We start from the raw sequence: 10,135 nt of genomic DNA, 5'->3' as shown, positions 1-10,135 counted from the left end.
ACATTTAAAATTAATAACTTTTATTAATCCTTATTAAATTTAATTAACTATATTAAGTTTTTATTTTTTAGTGGAACTTAAGTTGGTTTTGAATTAAAATAAAATAATTATAAAACTAATATAAATTGATATTAGTTTTTAATTTGTCTTATTTAATTCTATTGATTAAATTATTTTATTATATTAATACTATGATTAATTATTTTTTATTATTTTCTAGTGGAATATAAATGGATTATAATTTTATGATGTTTTATTCATTGTTTTCAAGTTGTCGTTGACTCGGACAATGAACCATTCAAACCATCACGTGACCCTATTTCTAATTTTGGGTTTCCTAAACCTGTTATGTTTGACCTAAGCAATAGACCATTGACCCAATCATTGAGCCACAAGTTACAATATACAATGCATTGAAAACTTTTGGAGGATTTAACTTTATGCTCGATTGTCTTATTGTGGACGATCTTATTTCTTTATTTTAGATAATTTTTCACAATCTTTGCAGTCTCGCTAAACAAAAAAAAAAGAAAAAAAAAACTAAATGTTGGCCTCAACTTTCAATTTTCAGCTCTAATATTTATAAAAAAATTAAAAACAAATAGACATTCTATTCTACATAATGGATGTTGTGTCATAGACTCACAGTTTGATTCAAACCTAGATAGTTGAACCATTGAACTATGACCTAGAGGCAAAAACTATTCAACGGCCAAGTTAGTTTTTAAAACATAGATTTTATTTTTTGGGTGGAGTAAATAATATTTATTCTGAAATGCAAATTATTTGATTAATTAACTTAAAAATTAATAATGGGAGTAAATTATTTAGCCTAAAAATTAATAAAACATTGAATATCTTCCTTTCAACATAATTAATCTTTATTAATAATTACAATTTAATATAAATGTATCTAATCTATATCCTCTTTCCCATTCTTTTACTTGTGTGTGTGTGTGTGAGTTATTGAAAGATGGAGTTAATGGCATAATTAATGAAGAGAGATAATTAAAAGAATTAATGGGACAGAGGATATAGAGTTAATAGAGTAAATGAGGAGAATTAAAAGTCTTCAAGGTGATTGGCCATTTGAATTATTTTCTTCAATTTTAAAATTATAAAAATTCAAAAAAAAAAAAAGATAAGTGCTTTTGAGAAGAAACTATATGCTAACTTGGCACATTCCATTTTAATATATATATATATAGATTCTGATTTAACTTTTATGAATGAGTACAAAATTATGATGTTTACCAATTGATGGTAGGGGTGTTAATGGACTGGTTTTGGATTGGACCCATCCAAATCAAAATGAATTTGGACTGATTGGACAAATCAATAGAACGTTGAATTTGACCAGTCTAGTCCAAAGTATTTATTTGATTGGATTAGACCTGATCCATCCATAATGGGTTTATATTGGATTGGACCAGATTAAACCAATATCCAGTTCGTTGATAAAAGATAAGAAAACAGGTGTTAATGGAACAAGTTTGGGTTGGAACCAATCTAAATTAAAACCAATTTGAACAAATTGAATGGTCCAAATATTAAATTGGACTGGTCCAAACTTTGGGATCACTCCTTGACCAAGGCTAAATCCAAAGTTAAGCCGAGTTCATACTTTTCAACACCAACCCTAACCCACTCACAACCCAACCCGAAGGGGTTTAGTCCAACGACTCCAACCTAATACTATCAAAAAAAGGACATGGTTTTCAAGCTGTCATTGTTTTGGACGGCCAAACCAATCAGCCCAAAAATCATTCAAGCAATCAGTTCCGTTTCACCATTGAGCCTTTTTTTTTTTGTCAAAATCCATTAACTTGGTCAGCAAACCATTGATTCAAGCAATCAAATCAATTTGACTCAAACAACGTTTTTTTATTGTTTTTTATCTTAATAATTTTTTATTTTCTATTTTTTAAATTTCAACGGGCTATCGTGGGAATTATCTGTAGCTTTCTGGTACAAGTCCGATACACAGAATGTATAGAAATTATCTATAGCATTCCTTTTTGTATGTATCGGACTGTTTCGGGCCTGTATCGACCAATACAGTTCCGAAACAATCCAATACAGCCTAATACAACTCCCCTTCTCTTTCATTAATTTCATATTTACTCCTATAAGTGCAATTTCTCTCTCATTAATTAGTTAATTACTCCTATAATTAATGCATAATTGTAAATTTCAATTTCAATTTTAAAGCCTAATTGGAATTCTCTTCTCATTAATTTTGTTAATTAATAACCCTCTTTCTCATTAAATTCATTTTGTTAGTATAAAACTACAAATTTAACAACTAGAGGATCACCACTAAGCCACAAGTGCCCCCACACCCATCTGCTTGCTAAAGGTTTATCCATTTTTATTTATAAGTAAATTTTCTCTTAGTAAATATATTAAAATTTTGTTTTTTCAAATTTTAATTATTTCATCATTTGTCAATAGTTACTAAGTGTGTTCCAATATCTTGAATTTTATATAGATCATTAAATTACAGTTTTTTTTACTTTTAAATAACTTATTTACAATTATATAAACAAACTTGTAACTATTGTTATCAATATATTTTTAGAAAAATGATGACCTAGGGTCAGAATTCATAGGCACAAAGTACAGTTGGGATAAGTATTAGCTCGGAATTAATACTAATTTACGGGCAGGCATTGGTGCATAGGGTGGGGGTCATTGACCTTTTGAAATATTGTAGATCTGCAATAGAAATCAGAATTTTGCAATGGACCTATCCGTACTTCTCCGTATATTTTTTAGGATTTATTTAATTTTTTTTTAACATATTTATATATACCTTGATTTTTCGTCTATACTTATGGTTATCCCAATATATCTATTAAAATGATTTTTTTATACACCTTACGTTTTCGATAGTTTAAACCTTTCTTCTAACCAAGAAACTGGTAACTAAAGCGATTCCAATTCCGATTCGATTTGTAAAACATTGGAAAATGATGATATCTATGTAACCAGTTGGGTCTTGTTTATAGCGATATACTTGTATTTACAGATATGGGTATCAGGTAGGTCGCCAATACAGAGATACAAATCCAAGGACCCTTCTGACCCTCTGATCACTCTAGAAGCCAAATCTCAAGGCATAAGCGCCATCACTTCTTGCAACACCAGTACTGTCTCATTGTATCGGTTTTGCGTCAACGGAATGTTTCGGATTTTCACCGCACTATTCAACTGCACCCCACATTCCAAAAGGAAATCATTAGACATCACCCAATCGTACGGCCCACATTCACGAACCAGAGGGGGGTACAGAATTCAGGAGTTACCTCGTCGATGTAGTGGAACAATCTGTTGGCAAGGTCGGTGAGAGGCTTCTTCTGTTCCTCCGACGCCCTGGAGATCACTTGGTTGAAGTCACAATACAGGAAGGTGGATCTGAGGCGGAGATCTCTCCCTATGAGGTCCCACGAATCCTCATCGTCCATTAGATCCCCCATCGAGAGTAGGTCAAACGCACACTTCTTAATACGGTTGGCGCTTCCACTTGACTCGATATCCACCATTGCTTTCTCTATCTCGCCAGGCGAAACCCTAACGAGACAAGGAGAAGGGCAAATTCGTCATTAAACAGAAAAATAAAAATAAAAACCTTTGCGAAGAAGAAAAGCACCGAAAAAGGAGAAGGGCAAATTCGTCATCAAACAAACCATAATATTTGGATTTTCTATGGGTCTTATGATTCCGTAAAACGACGAAAATACCCTCGTGGGAGAGTAAAGAAAGCAAGATTCATTCAGAACTCGTAAAAGAAAAGCAATTTCTTGAACAATAAAGAACGCAAATAAAAAGTAATCCAGAGCTCGAAAATCTGATCAGGCAAAGAAACCAATATGGACTAACAGTAAACAACTGCTTCGGATGAACGGATAAGGAAGCAAAGCCCCATTTTGGATTTCTCAACCCAGCATCGGTTCCAAGCAAAACAGACCACTTCGCATTTATCAAGGAAGAACAGAGAAAACAAGAGAAAAGAAGTTACCTCGATTTCTTCAAAAATCTGCTCTACCAACTGAGCCTTTGGAACCAGATTATTAATGCCCGAAACAGAAGACCTGGAACCCTTATTTATACGTAGAAAGATAAAAAGACGAGAGAAAGGGGGAAGGAAAGAATAAAGAGTAGGGGGATGACGATTGTTAACCTGGACGAGACGATTTTGTCCGTACGCCTGAAAAGAAAGGAAGAAAGAGAAAGAAATAGAGAGTAGAAGAGACGTAGAAAGATACGGAGTATCTGACTGTTGGTGGAGAAGAGAGTCGTATTTTTCTTCTATTTATGCTCAAATACGGTTTCTACCTCGTGGCTCTCATCAACTCCTTGCTAGCTAGTAGTCTTCCCGAGTTTCATTACCTAGGGATTTTGGGTACGACTCGAATTCTATTTGATTAGTGAGAGAAGGATTACTTGGTAGTTGATTTGTTAGTTAATCCCGAATTCTAGCTACTTGACAAATATAGTAGGGGAGCTCCCTTTGGGTAATGCAAGTGTAAAGAGTGTTTCTTCATACCAACCGATGAGATGATCCCACGAGTCCACGTCATATTAAGAGGCCAACCTTGGATTTTTAGTGGGCTGAGGAATAAGGATTCGTTGTCAATGGAAAATAACTTTTGGGTTCCCATTGCAAAGTGGCTTCGCTTTATCCCCTTTCTGCTATTCTTACAAGTATTTACCAGTTGAATTTAACTTTTATTACATGCACATAAAATCAAATAATAGTTGTGCTATGAAAGGCAAGTAATAGCAGTGGTATGCATGGATGGTACTCAAGTCCAGTATATGATTTTTTTTCCATGCCTACTCACACATCACTGGTCATACATTAGAACATCTCCTATATTTGCATGCTATCATTAATGGGGAGATGTTTTTATGTACAGTATAGTGTCATGAGAGTAGAATTCTGTGTAGGAAAGCCAAAGCCAAATTGTGCTTGGCTTCACGTCCAGGCCATTAAAGTTTAATAGCAAGTTTACTCACAAACCGCCACTCTGTACTTAGGGGGTGATGGGGCCCACTTGATTCACTTTAAGGAACCCATTTCTGAAGTTTGGATCTGCTCCTCAAAGAGTGTGCCTCACACTAATCTCACAGCATGTTCCAGCCGTGCATTGGAAACATCTCCCCATGAATAAAAATTTACAATTTTAGAGATGTTCCTGATGCACGGATGGAACGTGGTGTGAGATGTGCTCTATGATGAGCATATCCAAACTCCCATTTTTGGCTCATTATTGCCAAGATTGGACAGGAGTGGAGAATGGATCATGCTAAAATTTGATATGGTCATCTGTTCAATTTCTATCTAGAAGTGGGCAAGAATTTAAGCCCATTTCTTGTCCAAGTGTGGCATACCAAAAAGTCCTACTGTACTTGGGTACATGGTTTTGAAAACCGTATCGGATCAGATGGTCAAACCAATTGACCTAAGAACCGATCAGGTAACCAGTTCCATTTCACCCTAAAATCGCTTTTTGGCCAAAAACCGTTGATTTGGTCAATGACCCACTAACCCTAATGGTCAAACCGTCGACCTGGACAACGGTTTTTGCCAATTTTTTTATTTTTTTGAAGTCAGAATGAACCATCCATTCAAACCAGACAGTCAGACCATTCGACCCGGAAACCAGTCCCCGGAACAGTTCCATGTCTGGTGCAGTTTTTAAAACCTTGCTTAGGGTAAGAGTTGGCTTCATTTTTGGAAGAAATATGAAAATAGAATACAAAATATAAATTCACCAGCACACTATGCTTTATTACTTATCTTTGCTTTCATCAGTTTAATTGAGAATACTAAAATTATTATTGTTATTTTAAATTGTTACTTGCAAATTTACATGCACATTTACTAGTTAAATATAAATAATAGAACAAGTAGAAGCAGCCCATTCTTTATATCAAGTTGTGCTGCTTCTGCAAAAGGATGGGCCGGTAGTTGATTTTCTTTGCGGTGTTTAGTTTATGGTCTTAATACGGGTCTTCTATTAGGTTGCCTCCTTTGGTTTCGCTGTGTTTTTTAGTCTCTTTGTAACTATATATGTTGCCATGTATTTGTTTCTGGTGTGCGTTGAATGAAGCCATTATTTTTCCCAAAAAAATAAAACCCTACATTTTTAACAATCAAAACAATTGGATCAAATCAAATTGAGCTGAAATTCAAATCAGATATCCAGATATCCTTTTCTAACCTCTACAATCAAATCAAATCGAATTCAAATAATATATCCGGTAATATAATCGAATGAAATTTGAAATGTTGGAATTCAATTTGATACATTTGTATCCCTAGGGGCACCTTGGGTGTAAAGGAGAACGGGACTCAGCCGGCAAAGAGAGTTGCTCCGGAATACCTAAATCAATGAAATTTGTACAAGATGAAAAGTTTGGAAAAATAATGACTCGCCATGGTAGAATAATGTTACTTTTGGAAAGTGGCACCAGACGTCATTAGATTTTTAAAGTGATGCTGACTATTCCAACTAATAAAATATCAGCAGACAAAAAGCGCCACGGCTGTATTATAGTATATGCTTGGCATCGATGCTGCAGTGAGAAAACAGTGCTCCTGATGTGTGGTTTGAAACACCATTTTCTCAGAAAATTGTGCATTTATTTTTATTTGGAATCGTTGCAGATAGGTAGGATGTTTCTTGGAGTAACATACACTTTTTATGTTTAAAACCATTGCTCCAGGAAACGTTTTCAGCACTGGTACCCATTATCCAATGCCACATCACTGCCCTATTGGCAGAAGCAAACTGCAGCTCCAGGAAACACCAAATTTGGCGTTGCTCCAAGCCATGGCTTCCCGATTTCCGAGACATGGTTTGAAGCACCACTTTTTATGGAAGAATGGTTCCAAACAAATGCCCGTTTCCTGGATCACCGTTTTTTCCAATATGGCGTCGTTGCTCCAGGAAACAGCAACGATGCCAAACAGCCCCATAGAAATTCAAGTCCCTACTCCCTACATCTTCGCAAGTTTAAGTGAATATGGAGTTCGTGGTAGGTTTTTTTAGACACAGGTGTGATGTAAATTATTATGGTTGTGGTTGATAGGTTTTTAAAAATGGCTCATTTTGTGTATGTGCAAAAATAAGAATGGCAAAGGGGCAAGGCAGGGCTGAGTTTTGTCAGGCCCCGTACCCGACCCCAAATTCAAATTCCCTGCCCCAAACCCCGGCGGGGCTAAAAATCCTAACCCCATCCCCGTCCCTGTGGGGAATGAGGATCCCGACTTTGCCCCGCCCCACCCCACCCCGTTAATTCTTACTTGTATACATTAATTTATTTTTTTTATTTATTTTGAAACCTACCTTGAACTATTTTATCTTATGTAATATAAATTATATAATATAGTATAACATAACATAATATAATATAATATAATATAATATAATATAATATAATATAATATACATTAACATATATTAATAATTATATTTATATATATTATGTTTTATAATATAATCGGATTTTCCCCGAACCCCGATCAGTGGTCAAAAACCCGCCCCGATCAGGGCAGGGCGGGGCGGGGCGGGGCCTTACAGGGTGGGTGAAATTGCCATCCATATGCAAAAATAACAGATGCTACCCGTATTGCATTTTTGTTCTTCGGGAGATCATCGAAACTAATGGGTCGGCCAAAACTATCTCTTTACTCTTTAGATAAGAGTCTTTTTTGGAAAATTTTATAGTCATATAGGTATTGTCTATTGACTACTGAAGTGGTTAGTTGGAGTATGGAGGATAAAGTGTTTGGTGGGAAAAATGTCTCACACAAAGAGACAACTCTATCACAAGCAGATTTTGATTGAAACAATAGTAGTAAGAGGACAATAGGAAAGTCTTGTTCATGATTGTTTATGGGCGAAAGCCATTATATGCAGTTGATCTGGCACCTTTTCCAATCATGATGATACAGAAACCTTTGCTGAAGGATTCAACATATGATTCTAAAATGCGAGAAAATTAGAAAAATTAAGTTGGAGATTTAGTAATGATCTACAGTTTCCTATGTGTACATCTTTTTGTAGATCTTTGTGTACATCTTATAAATTGGAATTTCAAAAAATTAGTCCATGCAAGATGTTAAAAAATGAGTGAAAATGTAGCAAGAACAGTAGGACAATGGATTTATCCGATGTTTATTTTAGTCAACCTCTACAAGTACCACACAGATTCTATCCAGGAAGATGCGGCCAAAACTTCTAATGGATTGCTCAAATGCCCAGCTTCAATGTTTCAATTATGAAAAGTTCAAAGATGTCTTCCATGTACGGAAAACAAAAATGAGGAATGAGATGAACTCTATCAACAATACATTCATGAAAACTCATCAAGAGCCAGAAGCAATGAATATCTTGATCTTTTGACAAGGGAAAAGTAGAAATTGTGAATAAAATGGTGTATTCTGATCTATACACAAATAGGGGTCAAATAGGTATTTTACATATGGAATAGGGAATTTTCACCATTAAAAAAAAAGTCAGGGCTCAGTTTGGGAAGAGTACAAATACAAATATGTATTTGCATATACATATATGTTCCGTTTACAAGGTTTTGCACGAACATATTTGTATTTGCACTCTTCCCAAACTGAGCCAAGGAAATTTGTTCAAGCTTAGTTGTCAAAATCAATCCTAGAATGTGAAGTCGACTAATACAACTTACCAATAAAAAAATAACTAATACAAACTTTGGAATTTAAAAAAAAAAAGAAAAATAGAAAGTAGATATAAAGGTCTGGGAGTTTGTATGGGTGTGTTTAACAGTTCAAGGCAGGCAATGAAATTTAGTCTTTCTTATGCAACTAGTGTGATTTAATCCTTTGAATGCTAAGACCACAAGAGCAAACATTTGGATTTGAGTCCCAGGTCTTCCATTGGAGTTTTGGGATGAAGACTATCTAAGCTTAATCCTCAGGGATATCGGCCCAGTCATCAAACTAGACAAGAACACCAAAAGTCTTGCAAGAACAGCTTCCAAGAGTTTGTGTAATTCGGTTAGTGTTAATATTGAGAACCCATTCATTCTCGAGAGACATCCTACTGTGGGAGGAATGTGCAATATTTATGACGTGCTATATGAAAACATATTCAACCTATGTATAGCACGTAGTAAATCAAGGCACAAAGCTGGTGGGTGTATCTTCAATAGTAAGAGTGCCAGAAATGTTGAAGCAGGTGGATGGACAGAGGTAAAAAATAGAAAGAAAAAGACAACTAGTAGGCCAAAGATGGCTTCAAAGAGACGGGAGGACCAGAGAGGCAGAGAGCAATGATATATCCTAGATGGCAAAAAAAACTTGAGAAAAAATAAAATGCAAGGGAATCACAAGAAACCCAATACCCATTAAAACCAACACTGTTACTTTCGGGTTCATAACTATGGTACCAGTTGGAAATGGTGTGAAATGGGTGGTTAGGAATGAAACCAGCATGTGGGGTCATCTAAAAATCAAGAAGGCTCTGTCGATCTGAACCTCCTAAAAGTGACTCTAATGGCAAAGGTAACAAAAAGTGGAAGATGCAAGATGATGGCTGACCAATCAGATGCAGACTCAAATTCAGGTGAGGACCTCAGCAATGAAGTGATAATGATGGAAGGTAATGAAGGTGTTGAGACACAAATAAAGGGAATACAAGTGTACAAGAAAAGGCCACGTCAGCCTTTAAGTAATGTAACTGACAGCCAACCACTAGAACAAACTAAATAACAAACTGGACAAGTGGAGAGGCTGATATAACAGAATTGTATAAATAAGGAAAGGAAGCCAGAAGAGGAATTATTGATTTTGGGACTCTCTCTCTCTCTCTCTCTCTCTCTCTCTCTCTCTCTCTCGTTCAGGAAATCAAAGAAAGCTTCGCATCCTTGCTTGAACAACTGGAACAGACACCACCAGCGCCGAATCGGGAAGGGCAGGAAGAACGCAATGACACCAGTCATTGAAGCGGATCAAGAACGGCAAGAATTGAGTTTCCCGTCTTCGCAGGGGGAGATCCCACATCCTGGCTTCTGCGAACAGAAAGATACTTCGATTACCACGATCGCAGGGACCTGGTCATGTTCCATTAGCTTCCGCACACCTGGA

At 35.9% G+C, this 10,135-nt stretch overlaps 1 long non-coding RNA gene across 1 annotated transcript; it reads right to left on the bottom strand.

Annotated features, from left to right (window-relative positions):
* Window positions 1-2,904: 2,904 nt before the first annotated feature.
* On the bottom strand, window positions 2,905-4,447 carry LOC104592565 (uncharacterized). The gene is made up of 3 exons (XR_734430.3): window positions 4,022-4,447; window positions 3,309-3,573; window positions 2,905-3,213 (listed from the first exon to the last, which is right to left on the bottom strand). It is a non-coding gene; the product is annotated as an uncharacterized LOC104592565 (long non-coding RNA).
* Window positions 4,448-10,135: the final 5,688 nt, after the last annotated feature.

This window comes from Nelumbo nucifera, chromosome 3 (genome assembly GCF_055504915.1).
Source record: "Nelumbo nucifera cultivar China Antique chromosome 3, China Antique-T2T, whole genome shotgun sequence".
Taxonomy (NCBI): Eukaryota; Viridiplantae; Streptophyta; class Magnoliopsida; order Proteales; family Nelumbonaceae; genus Nelumbo; species Nelumbo nucifera.
Note: the sequence above shows the minus strand (reverse complement) of the source record. Positions and strands in the feature narration are given on the sequence as shown.